We start from the raw sequence: 14647 nt of genomic DNA, 5'->3' as shown, positions 1-14647 counted from the left end.
TGCGGTTTCTTCTAATTATGTGCAGACAGAAGCGTTATATTCTATGTCAAAATCACCAATACATATCCTATATTAATTCATCCTATATCAATCCAATATCGTTAATTAATGTTTTCCTATATTTGTCAGGGATCAGCGCGGACTTTCGGCCACGTGTGTTTGTTGTCGTTCTTCGTCACGTGTCTGCCCCGCCTTCGTCTGCTCCTCCCTGTCACCACACCTGCTCCTCATTGTGTCATTATTGTCTTTTGTATGAATGTGAGCTACGTTGCCGATGGCGGCCCGGATTCATTAGTTACGTTTAGTCATTGTTAAGTGTCGTCATCGGTATTGTTTTAGTTCTCGTCATTATTTTCTGTCTTTGTCTTTATCATTTGTTAAACCCCATTGCTTTGAAGCTATCCTGTGTACGGGTCCGTCTCCTTCCTTCCCAGGTTGAGACAATATTACTGAATCCTCTTTTTTTCTCGATTGCAAAGCTAACATTACATCCAAAAATAATATAAACTCTGATTAGTGTAACGCAATTACATTATCTGCATCTGCATCTGTTTAATGCTTTTTATATCTGTATTCAGAACTTTTAATCTGAAGGTTTTTTCAATTATTTGTTTTATTTAATTTTGTTTTTATATAGAAATCATACCAATGTGCCCCTGTATACACTGGAAAAAACATTGCAGTAGAAATGCCAGATGCCAACACTGTCAGTACATGCTCTGACAGGTCCTCAACCTCAGATGCATCACTCAAGTCCATAATTGGCTGAGATGAGCAAGGGACTGTTTATAAATGCAGCTTGTGCATTTGTTATTTTGTTTATATATTACATAAAGAATGTAGTGGGTCTTATTTCCTTAAAACTAAAACAAAAATAAATGAATTAATTAATTAAAAATGTACAATAGAAACCCAGGTATTAATTCTTGTAGCACATGAAAACTATTTTGGATTTCTGGAGCATACATGTGGCTGCCTCACAGGGTCTATGCTTCAACCCTGAGCTTCACTTACAATTTCGCTTGTCCTTTGTTTATGTGGGAAACTTTTGGGCTCTTCAGTACCCAAAACCATGTGGTGGGCTGGCTAAGATAAATTGCCCCAGGTGTGAATGAGTCTATGTGTATGTATGTACAAACTGTTTTGTAATACTGTTCTTTGCATGCAGTGTTCCCAGGATAGGCTCCAGATTTACCATGGCCCTGACCAGTATAAAGCTGTTACTGAAAGTCAGTGTATTTACAATTCTAGCATCAAAGACACACTTATCCAGAGTGACTTACATTTTAATACAACTGAGGGTTATGGGCCTTGCTCAGGGGCCCAGCAGACCTGGGATTCAAACTCATGACCCTTACATCAGTAGTCCAACACCTTAAACACTGAGCTACCACATCCCTATGTGTTATGGGTGATTCAGTCACAGACCAAGATTAAGAATATTATATGTTCAGAATTATAAATACAATATGCTAATTTCATCTACACACTAATTATAGTGTATGCAAGTATTTCGTTTTGGGAAAAATAATTAAAATTCTCCAATTATTTTGTTTTATTTTGTAACCAAATTTGAAAGCAAAAATCTGTCAGTCTGCACAGAAACTGTTTGCACATTTCAGTTATTTATTTACATTCCATGATGTTCTTTGTTGTGAGATGAGTATTATTATTATAATAGTTCTGCTCTGAGCATGCCGGCATCCCACTGAGTCCCTCCCACTGTGTGCTGTAGCAGTGCTTATAAAAGTAGATGACAGTAATCATCTTGCTCCACTCATATAACCTAGAGCTGTAGCCCATACCTTTCTGGAATTTCACCATGTTTCACCAATGTGCTGCTCTACCATCCACCATTTCCTTACCAGTCAGGTCTGTTTCACAAACAAATTAACATTGAAGAAGAAATTATACTAAAATGGCAAATCAATTTCCGCACAAGATTACATTTTTTGCATGGAATAGCAGTGTCTTTACCCAGCTTACATATCTCCTGCTAGCATATTATTACTCTCTGGTATCAACAATTGGCTTGAAATATGTCAGCTGAGTGCTGCACTACTCAGTACAAATTCACCTCCAAAATTACTATGTTGAGTTCATTGCCTTTCTGCTCTCAGTCAAAGATTGGCTCCCAAAAATAGGCTGACAAACACAGCCTTCAGAGACTGGAGCCTGCAAAAAATAAAGTATAATAGAATCACCATTTTGGTCAAAATGCTGATTATTTTCATACTTTTTTAGTAAAACTGTAAGATGTATTTTTAAATATTAGCAATCACATGCCTAACTGAATGTAGAGACATGAATAAAATGCTTTATTCCTGCTTTTCTTTTTTATACTTTCACTGCTGACTGCTCAGTTATTCAGCTGTCCACTCATTCTTTTTTTTTTTTGTCAGGTTCAAGCTTCTCTTTGTGATATCTCAAAAAATAATGACTGAATATTTGCAGGTTTTATTTGAAACATGAACTGTAACGAGCAAATGAACTGATTTGCATTATGGAATTGATCCAAACAGCTTACAGTAAAGTCAAATTTTCTGAAATAGATCCTGCAGAAATCCAGAAAGTACATTTTAAGGGCATTTCTGGTATACAAATTAATAACAAGATAGAAGACTATGCAAAGGTATCCCCATTGACACAGTTGGTGTTGAGTTCTAATTGTTCTCTTACTGTTCTTTTAATCTCTTTCCCTTTCCTTCTCTCAGAAGTGTCTTTTTTGCTTCACAAAATATAATTTGAAATATTGCTCATAATAAGTCCTTATTATTGTCCTCCAAACAGAGGAGTTGGTGTTGAGATAAAGAATAAGAAGAAAAAGAACGAAAAACAAATGATGCTCCTGGTGGTTAAGCCTGAAAAGTGTCCTCTAAAGCAGTGTTACTACTTCCTGTATCCAAAATCTCGTAGGGTTTCATCTTAAGTAAGCACTACTAACACACACCCACACACACATATATATGTATTTCTTAGCAGTAACTGAATAATTTCCCCAGTAAATGAGCCATACACAGTTGGCACAGGTGATAGAGAGAAAACTGGGGGTATTTGAGTCTTCATCACCACTGAATAATTCAGCACACATTGTGGCAGAAAAGAACCATAAACTGCATGCAGAGAGAGAGTCATAAAGGAGGGGAGTATAAGAACAAATAGTGTGAGAGGTGTTTCTTTCATCAACTCTGGAACATGATGCAAAATATGTCTTAAATCATTCGATTTTGTATGGAGCTCTATAGTACTTTCCTTAATGTGCTAAACTTGCCATAAGTCCTTTTAAATAGGGTGCAGTCTACATTATTCCTAGTTGTGCAACAGATTAGTGTGTTTGTATGTCAGTGCTTGTGAATTTAAATGAAAAACAAATAGCAATGTTACTGGAAATAAACTAACCCCATACAAACCTAACATCATCTTGGTTTCACTCAACTGCCGAAGCTATGTTCTGCAAAGAGCTTAAAAACATGTATGCGATCTCACTGTCAAAAGGTGTCACTTAAGAATGTGGTACAAAAGAATTTCCATTTCCAACAATAGATTTACCATAGAACACTGTGAAGGCCATCGTCAACAAGTGGAAAAAATGGAGCACCACAGTGACATTACCATGAACTGTATGTCTTTACAAAATTGATAAAAGAACAAGAAGGAAACATATTAGGGAGGCTGCAGAGACATTCAGCACCGTTAATGGAGCTGCGGGAATATCTGGCAAGTACTGGTCACTCCCTGCTCATGACAACAATCTCTTTTGTTTTCCACATGTCTGGGTTATGTTGTGGGGTGGCAAGATAAAAGCCCTTTCTCACAAAATATAAAGGCAAAATGTGTTATGGTCTGTTGAGACCAAGGCAGAACATTTTGGCCATAATTCTAAAAGATTGCTCTGGCATGAAAACAAGACAGCTTATCACCAAAGAACACCATACCCATAATGAAACATGGTGGTGGCAGCATCATGCTATAGGGCTGCTTCTGTTAAACTGGAACTCCAGTCTATTTTGGCACAAAACCTGCAGGGCTCTGTTAGACAGCTGAAGATAAAAAAAAAATATCACCTTCTTGAAGAATGTTCTGTACTGGTAATCCCTTGCAATTTGGTAGCACTTTTGCAAGAAAGGGCAGAATAAAATGACCAGATCAAGAAAAATGCTGTTGGTTGACTTTTACTGAAAAAGACTGAGTACTCTATTATAAGCTAAATAAAAAGGTTTTGTTTGTTAAGAGTTGTGCACACTTAAGCGACTAGGTTTTGTATGTTTTTTTTTTCACCTAAAATGGCCTGATTTATTTGTAACAAAATTGTGGATTGCTCTATCACATTAAGGGTGTGAAAGAACTGATATGATTTTTTTTAACAGTGGTGTTTAGAAATTTATATGCATTGTAATTAACTTCAGTTCATTCTTAGAGAGTAATTATGTTTTCTAGGTTAGATGCAGGGCATCTTAACCAGAGGGACTAACATTAATCTTCTTTATACAGCTGAGTATCTGAGGGTTAAAAGGCCTTTATGGGTTTTGAACTCACAACTTTCCAATCAGCACTCTACCAGCTTTATCACTTCCAATACTTCCAGAGCTCCCACTGCCAATAATAATAATAATAATAATAATAATAATAATAATAATAATAATAATAATAAAAGTATCTAAATATCATACTTTACTTTTTCACAGGGACCCTTTTTAACGGTATATTTACTGTATTGTTTTTATGTATTGACTTAGAGAATGAAAGCTGTCCAGTATTCTACAAATCCTGACATGTCTTGGTAGTCCATTACCTGAAAATAGTAACACGAGTTAAACTTAAGGGGCACTGGTGGCACAACAAAGAGTTCAACTTCACAGGTCCAAGTCATTTCCCACATAGTCTGCAAAGCATACGGGTTAGTCAGGTTATATATGAACTCACAGCCAGCACTGCTTTCAGAAGATTTAGTTGCTGTGGCTAATGCAACACTCTCCATGCTTTATCATACTCCAAGTAGAGACTTTACCTTTATAGCTACCTCAGCTACTATGGATTTTATGTCTAATAATAATAATAAAAATAATAATAATAACAATAATAATAATAACAATAATAATAAATGCATAATAATAACAATAACAATAACAGCAATAATAATAATAATAATAATAAGAAGAAGAAGAAGAAGAAGAAGAAGAAGAATTATTATTATTGTTATTATTATTATTATTATTGTTGTTGTTGTTGCTATTGTTATTATCATTATTATGCATTTGTTATTATTCATCCTTAAGGGCAAACTAATCACCAATTACAGTACCTGTTAGAATGTCCAATGTCAGTGGGAGTGCTAGCAAGTTGCTAGCAAGTGACCCCTGACTGCAGAAGTTAAAAGAAAAGAAAGAGAATAAAAAGCTATACAAATCCTTATTGCTTTGTTGTCAGCTTGGTGCATTATGTAAAATAGCTGAGAACAAGGATGAGCTAAACAATAAGGCAATTATTGGGAGATGATTACCTTTCTATAAGCAAACTCTCTTAAGACCTTAAAGGCTCTACTAAAACTAAATGTAGAATGAATCTAAATGACAACCTCAAAATAATAAGAAGGAATGACCATATATAAGAGTTTGTGGGATGATCCAAAGAACAAAATGCAAAACAGAAAGCTAAATTAATTGGAGAGCAAAGATTGAGCATTCGATAAACACTGTATCACATACTGTGCTGCTGTCACAAATGGGCCCAATTTCTTTTGTTTTCACACACCATTGCTCCAGGCTGACAGAAACCTACTGCTCTCTGCTCCCTCACACATGCAGCAGAAGCAGCAACTGTGCCTCACCAATTAGAGGGAGAGAAGCAGAAAATACTACTCTGGGTTCATAACCAATCTAGCTAACATCATTTATGTTTGGTCTTACTGCCTGTTCCATATGAAGAGTTCTATATCAAGATATGCTATGAAATAACTATCCAAGAAGCTTTTTCTAATACCAGATGCCATAGTGCTGTCATGGCAGATCACACTCACTCATTAAAATGGTCCAGAAAGCTACAATGTGTAAGTTTTTTTTTAATTTACTCATCTTGTAGAAAGAGATAAGCTATTATAATCCACAATGTGGGTTTTTCTGTTCCTCAATTGCACTACTATTACCTAAGTGCTACTGGCACCAATGGTGTAGCAAAGTTTAATACAGTAATATGCTTTTTCAGAGACAGTCTCAGGTTTTGACTTAAGAATTACAGTATTACAAATATTTTATTAAAATAAATAATAAAATAAAATATTTTTAGTGAGCACATTAATGTGCAATTTAACACTGCAATAAATGACATATTAGCAAATTAAAATATTTTGAATTTTTCCAAACCTATGCACTAATTCATAAGATATAAGATCTTTATGTCTTGGTTCAGATTATTTTGCTATGTTTAAGTATTAAATTCTATAAATGAGTAAATCACCCAACTGAATAAGAAAATGTAAAGCTTAAAAAAGTCAAATCTGCTCAGCAATATGCTTAAAAATCTTATATTTGGTTAAACATATTTGTATACTAAGAAATAGTAGAAAGATTTGACTAAATTTAAGATCACTTCTAAAATGCCATTTTTTTTGCACTGAATCTTTGTCTTTAACTACCATTAATCATTTAGCTCTTGACAGCACTGTGACTGCCTGATCAAGCAGCAGTGAGGTTGCAATGTAACTGTACTCTGTTGCAATGTAACAGACGTCTAATGTTGGCAAGCTTGCTGAAATAAGATTTCTGGTTGAAGAAACACCAAGGAGTAAAGGAGTGATTGTGCTGGAATTCAACAAGTTTTGATTTTCTTGGGCTGTTAAACACAGCGAAAGCAAAGTAAATAAATAAATACATAAATAAAGATTGTATGAACAGAAGAGAATTAGCATGCTAGAGGTTAGAAAGATTAGGCATGTGCAGGGCTTAAATCATTGATATAAATTGTCTGATATAACCAAGTTTTAAATCTAAATATACATTCATTTTCACCAGCACCCCACTCATTCCTTTTTGTTTCATTAACATCTTCATGCTTTTTCACTAGATCTCTCTTTCTCCTGGTTGGCTGCATCTCCTGCCAATCACAGCTTAATCAACTGCATACGTTCATGTCTGATGAAGATCATCATATTATACAGTTCTTTTACTTCCTTTTTTTCAATAAGGATCTTTTTTTAATTTGAACAAAACCTCCTACACACTGTAGCTATTTAATTATTTTGATTATGATGTCTGTTAACTATTATTAGAGATTAACCCTAACACAGCATTAGTCTTTTTGACCCTGTAACCCTGTACTTTCCATATATTAAAATTACATGAAATGTGTGACATTACCACGAGGCAGGTCAAATGATGATGCTTCCATAAACTTTTTTCAGACCCTGCCACCTACACAACCTCAACTGGAGTATGAAATCAACTGCAGTCAATCCTTCTTCCTCCATAGAGCTTCCTTAAAGTCAATAAGTGCCACTATTCACCCACTCACACATGTAAATAGCAATTAAATCATTTGAAGATGAGAATTAATTTTTGGCGAATTAATTTTTTTTAGAAATCTATTTTTAATACATTTTGGAAAGTTAGGCAAAGTCTGAAATTGTTTGGAATTTGTGGTTTACACCATTGGCAGTTATTGACCTCCCACCGAAAAAAAAAATCACCACTAAAAATAACACGTCAAAACAATGCAACAGTGGAGTCAAAACAAGGAGAAAAGGCATTTTAGATGATGTGTGGTAACAAGGCAACAAGGCAATGCACTGAAAATGTGCTGCTGTATAAGAAAGCACCATATATCGTTGGGAATACTGTATGCAAGTCTGAAAGAAGCTTTCAAAAGTGAAAATGCAATTAGAAAAAGAGTGTCAAATCTTTTAATAAGATTTCATGTCTTTTAATAAGACGTTTTAAGCATAATCTGTTTTAGAAATCACTCTGCATAATGATGTCGAATCATCAAAGCAGGCTGAAATTCTGATAATCATCTTCATTATTCATATAAATTACCATAAAACAGGGGTGTCAGGGTGATGCACTGCAGAATTTATTATTCTCCTTCATTTAAAACACCTGATTGAGCACATCACTTATTTCTCTCTCTCTCTCTCTCTCTCTCTCTCTCTCTCTCTCTCTCTCTGTGTGTGTGTGTGTGTGTGTGTGTGTGTGTGTGTGTGTGTGTGTGTTTTAGAATAGAGAACCTGAAATACAATGGTCTTGAGGCTAGTGCTTTTTTCTCCACTGTCTTAAAGAGTGGCACTAGCCACCATAAGGTTGCTTTGAGGTTAAGATTAAAATATACAGCTTGATGAATAGCATCAGAGGAGAAGCAGTCGTGACATGGCATGGAGTTAATTGGTGCTTTCAGTTTTGAATGCAGCTGAGCCAGCTTGTGATGTTTTAGTGCAATGAGTGGCCTATGGCCTGAATGGGTGACTGCTGAGGCCAAATGTTATATTTCAGGTGAGCTGTGATTTATTCTCCTCTCTGCTGCAGTTTAACTCAGGGGGCTACATATTAAACCTAGCAATAAATCACTCTGCCCCTTCAGAAAAGTATGTTTATTTTTTTTTGTCCTCTTGACTCTCACCCTTAATTTATGATAGGTGTTTTAACTAATATTGTGTTTACTGTTTTCAATTTAAAAAGTTATTATTTTCTGGGGTAAAATACATAGTGTGTATTACATATTTAATATGTAATTATTTAGAATATGCTTTGCTGATATAGTATGAACTGGTAGAGATTTCTCGCAACTGTTTTTCTCAACAATGCACTTTTCTGTTGACATAACTAGACTAGATATAGAAAAACACTGGTGTTTTTAAGGAAGTGCATTTCATACCTTTTCCATTTCAACCTATAACTGTTAGCTTAATAAATGAAGGTGAGCACAAGGCTGAGTTAAGCTTATGGGTAATGATTCTCAGTATATTCCTGGTGGGAAAAGAGTCATACTGATTAAAACATGCAGAGCTTCCTCTCTTTTTTCCTTCTAGTAAACACATAGGGGACATATTCCAGTTTTAAATTTAGATCATGACCCCTTTTCCTTGCATTTTCTTTTGACATTTTCCTTTGACATTTTCCTTTGACATATTTCATTTAATTATTTAATTATTTACTGTATCATAGCCTTTAGCAGAAGTTCTGAAAAAAATGTTATGTTATGTTATGCTATGCTATGCTATGCTATGTTATGCTATGTTATGTTTTTGTTATGCTATGTTTTTATGTAATGCTATGTTATGTTTTTCTGTTGTTATGTTATGTTATATTTTTATGTTATGTTATGTTTTTATGTTATGTTTTATGTTATGTTATGTTATGTTATGTTATGTTATGTGTACTAAATGGGTTTGAATGGGCTATGCATTTAACTTCATAGAAAATGGACAAAGTTTTTCATTTGTGTAAACAATCATTCAAGCAGCACATATATTAGGTTTCTGTCTTCTCTCTCTTTGCTACAGGAAACAACAGAACAGAAAATCCTTTAGACAGCATGATGATATCCCAACAGAATGGCAAACATGATCATTCCATTAGACACACGTTTTATTGTGTAATTGCAGAATGCCAAATTAGTTTTCAGTGCAGAGTGAATCCATTGGGAAAGACAGCCCCTGTCATTACTGGCCTCTTTGGAAACTCTGTTGTGTCCTCACATTTAATGATAGGCCTGATGGGATTTCTTGCTGAGGCAAGGATGCTTTTTTCAAGCACCATTAGGCATGCAATCATTTCAGTCCGTCATTTAAGATCTCTGATAAGGCTGTGTATTCTGCAGATTGATTGAAAAATCTAATCATTCTGATCAGCTGTCTGATCGTCTGTTCTGTAACAAGGGTAAAAATGGACAATTTATTGTTTAAATTACTTTTGTATTAAAATAATTTTTGCCTCCAGTTACATTTAAGAGAACATATATCATTTTGTTTAATATATACATATATAGGCAAATTCACAATTTTAGCTGAAACAACATCTAAACACACCATGTGTCATTGTTGTTAATCCATCTACATACTCCTGTTCTTACAGTATAATTTGCTATTTGCAGAGGCCATTCATCATTTGATTCACTAAGCAAAAGTCGGGGTATATTTTAATTAATCTTGTTAAATGACCCAAATACATATTCAGATAACAGTGTCAACACCAAAAAACACCTCATTACAATCATTTTGGCAAAATAAACTCAACTAAGTAAGTGTTTTTGGTTAATAATGCAACAGATATTTCTGGCATTGAGGTATGGGACATCATTAACAGGAGTAAACTATAATGCCTAATTTGAACATGTGCAATCTATTATAGAAATTAGGGATAAGCGAGTACAGCATTATCTGTATCCGTATCTGTTAACCATATGAATTATCTGTATCTGTATCTGTACTGGGGGGCACGGTGGCTTAGTGGTTAGCACGTTCGCCGCACACCTCCATGGTCGGGGTTCGATTCCCGCCTCCGCCTTGTGTGTGTGGAGTTTGCATGTTCTCCCCGTGCCTCGGGGGTTTCCTCCGGGTACTCCGGTTTCCTCCCCCGGTCCAAAGACATGCATGGTAAGTTGATTGGCATCTATGGAAAATTGTCCCTAGTGTGTGATTGCGTGAGTGAATGAGAGTGTGTGTGTGTGCCCTGCGATGGGTTGGCACTCCGTCCAGGGTGTATCCTGCCTTGATGCCCGATGACGCCTGAGATAGGCACAGGCTCCCCGTGACCCGAGGTAGTTCGGATAAGCGGTAGAAGATGAATGAATGAATGAATGAATGTATCTGTACTCGGAATGGGTGGGGCCTAACCCGGAAGTAGGCGGGGCGTGTCTTGAAATGGGCGAGGCTTTCACTGGTTATAATTAATTTGTAATATTTATAACACTAGCTTACTACCTTTATGTTTTTATGAAATACAGCAAAAACGTGTCAGACACTCAGTGTCTGGTTACTGGTTAGAGACAGCTGAAGGTTTAAAAAAGAAAAAAAATCTCCGACAGGCAGAGACGCAATGCGAGTCGCATTCTGCCAAAAAAGCACCACGTCTGAACGAACCCACGTTTACCAGAACTCTACTGGTTAGTAAGTACGTATTATTAACGTTACAACCCGAAGTAAAAAGCTGAAGAAACCCTAAACGTTAACGGAAAAGAACCGTGAACCCGAGTGACTGAGGGAGAGACAGAGAGCTGTTCTGTGTGTGACTGTGAGTGAGCAGAGCGAGACACAGCAACACAATACATCTGTATGTGTGTAGGGGAGGGGCGCTGTGACTAGCCTATCACAGAACGCTGACACAATCAGCTACCCAATGATGATTTTCATTCAATCCGAGCACAGATATTGACTCGTATTACTCGTATAAAACTCGTACTCGGCAGAAGTGCTTTATCCGTACCGGATACTCATTTCAGCCAAGTATCCAGCTCATCTCTAATAGAAATCTTTCTCAGCAAGGGAACATGTGAGTGACAAGATAACATACAAGTCACTCAGATGTCAGGCCCTAATTTAAGGCCATCTTCCACATTTCCTGTCAAGCTACTGCACTCATGTGCCTGCTTGAAAAAAGTATACATCAGATTTCTCTCTCTTCATTAGATGCATGGTGTTTTCCAGAGCTCTGCCATGCAAGACACTCATATGCCTGCTTGAAGAACTGTGTGACATTTTTTTTTTTGTCTCATTTTTAGATGAATGTTGTTTACTAGAGCTCTGTAGGGAAATAGTTGTGAGTTGAAATGGTACTGTATTGTGAGCTGGGGTTTGGTGTTTGTCTAAAGGGGCACCTGTGATCTCACTCATTATGCAGCCATGTATCCCAAAACACCCACAGATACACTGATGACCTGTGAGACATTTTAATTCACACTGGACTACAGAAGGGGATGGTGTAGATTAAAGGCCTAGCACAGTGGCTACAGCTACATGCTCATGCTGTCAGATATTATTCTTAAAAAGTAACTGCTCTGATTTTTTTAGTATATGTGTAAAAAAAAAAAAAAAAAAAGAAAGTTATCAGCTGGCTATTACAGGATCAGATACAGTAAAAGATTGTAAAGTGAAAATCTGAGTGTAGTAAAAGTAACTAATTTGTATTAATAGTATAATATACAGCTTACAAAATTGACGAAACACTTAATCATCACAGTTCAAATTCAAAAATATCTGAATGTTACTTTAATTTACACCAAAGCAGGAGAAGATGATTCACAAGCACTTATGCTTCCTAAAGGGACAGACGTTAAGAAGCATAAGTTATTAAGAATTTGGTGCAAATGAAAGTGACAACAGGTGCACTGGAGAAGCAGCAGCAAGACAATTACTCAAAATGGGAATGGTTTTGCACGTGGAGACAAGTGCTCTCTCCTTATCCTTCCTGACTGATATGTCTCTATTTTTTTGTTTTGTTTTGTTAAAGGTTCTTGTCACTACTGACATGATGCATGCATGATGCAGTACTTGCAACACAGTAAGGTGGCACAGGTAGTCCAGTTCTTACAGTAGCTAACAGGTCTTCCTGATGCTAACATGTCATCTTATGACTTTAGTATATTAGGTGAAAGAAAAATGTACAGGTACTATGTATAGGTGCTACAGTACATCAGTTGCTACAGCTACAGCTAAAACTACTGTTTGTAGCTATTCTTACCCATTAGATACCTACTAATCCTACATGCACAAATCTAAGATTTATTTAAAAAATACTATGACAGGCAATTAACATGTCACAGTTGGCTATCACTTTATGCTGGCAAAAGGATTACAGGTGAAATGTCATGAAAGGTCAGACTTGTCAGAAAATTCTTTATCATTCCTTAACTAATTAAGTTTTTCTTAAGCAGCTAGTTTGAATTCATTCCATGTAAAGGTTGGCCAACAAGGTGACACAGTAATGTGAACCCCATCAAAAGATTAAGAGGCCAGAGCAGCTTTGAAGCAGTGTATCAAGAGACAATCTTGCTAAATAAGAAAAAGATTGGCTGGAGCTCCAAATTGTCTCTGCCCCTCTTTTTTTCCCTTCCCACAACCAGACAGCTTGTTCTTAGAACCCTGTGGAGCATTGCCTTTGAAAATCCTGACTCACTTGCCTGAGCAACTTTGAGATGCTGGGGTGAGCATCTGTTGGCCTTGGATATTACAGTTCTGTAGTCTTAAAATGCAATCCTAACTGACTTGATTGATAACCATTGACATGTATGGCCTGCACCTAGTGAACTGATGGACCACGCTGCTGTTCATATCAATGAGAAAACCCGACAACTTTGTAGTTGAAGCAGACCCCATGCTGTGAAGCTTTCTCTAGCATACTGTAGTATGCAGGATGGCAATTCATTTTATTTTTATTTATGCTATTATATCATAGAGGCATCACATCTGGCAAGAACTGGAAAAGGAAAACAAAAAAGCAGCCCAGTATGCTGGCTACTTGGATCAAATCCAGAGCCCCGTAATAGATCTGATTTGTCCCACTTTATATTGAAGCCATGTGTATATGCAAACCAACTGGAAGAAACTGTTCAACAGAAGTCCACTACTACACTGAATTATTATTCTATATGGTTGTATTTAATGTAGTCTCTTGGGAAGTACACAGTATTGACTGCAATGCAAATTGAGTTCTGTACTTCAAACTTCAGGGTTATATTGAGAGCTGATTTAGGTGCAAATAAGGAGGCTTAATACTGAAATAGTGCACATTGGTATTCAGACATAACTACAGACTTATGAGCTACGGATTCGGAAGCTACAAACTGAAAATAGAGAGCTTATTAACAAATGCATGATAGTGTTCTGCATCATGTAGTGACATCATATTTTTTATATTAGCAATATTACTGAGATGCAAGAAGGCTTTTATAGGAGTTTCATACACAATTATACCTCTTTGGTATAAAAAAGCTTTGGTCTGCTGATGCATTGGAGGCCTTCAAAAAATTGACTACAGCCACTATTCTGTGACACCCTGACCTCAACCTCCCTTTGTCGTTGAAGTTGATGCCTCATGCTGTGGAGTCAGAGCCATGCTGTTGCAACCTCATGGAACACATTTAAATCCTTTTCCCAGTGTATTCTATTCCAGGAAGCTCACCACTGCAGAAGCAAACTATGATGTAGGAAACCCTTAAGTTACCTTCAGCCAAAGAAACTTATCCAGTATGCCTTGACTATTACCTCAAGCTCTCCTGGAACCACTACCTATCCCACAGCACCCCTGGTCCAACATCGCCACTGATTTTCTCTCTGACTTGCCAAATTCCCACGGTTCTATGACAATCCTAGTGGCCATCAATCGCTTCTCCATGGCATGATACCATTAAAAGCTCTATCCACTGCAATGGAAACTGTTATCCTTTGCCCAAACTCTGTTTAGCCGCATTTTCCAAAACAATGGCCTCCTGGAAGACATTGCATAATTCACCTCTGAAGTCTGGAGAGCATTCTGTGAAAGCTTGAAATCAGCTTAATAACTGGTTATCACCCACAGTCCAATGGCCAGGTTGAACAATTTAACCAGGAACTGGACCACTATCTGCACACATACTATAGCCATGAACAACAGCGATGGAGTGAGTTCCTGCTCTAGGCTGAGTATGCTCAAAATCTACTGACTCAATCTTCCACTGGACTCAC

The sequence above is a fragment of the Tachysurus vachellii genome, chromosome 8 (genome assembly GCF_030014155.1).
Source record: "Tachysurus vachellii isolate PV-2020 chromosome 8, HZAU_Pvac_v1, whole genome shotgun sequence".
Lineage (NCBI taxonomy): Eukaryota > Metazoa > Chordata > Actinopteri > Siluriformes > Bagridae > Tachysurus > Tachysurus vachellii.
Note: the sequence above shows the minus strand (reverse complement) of the source record.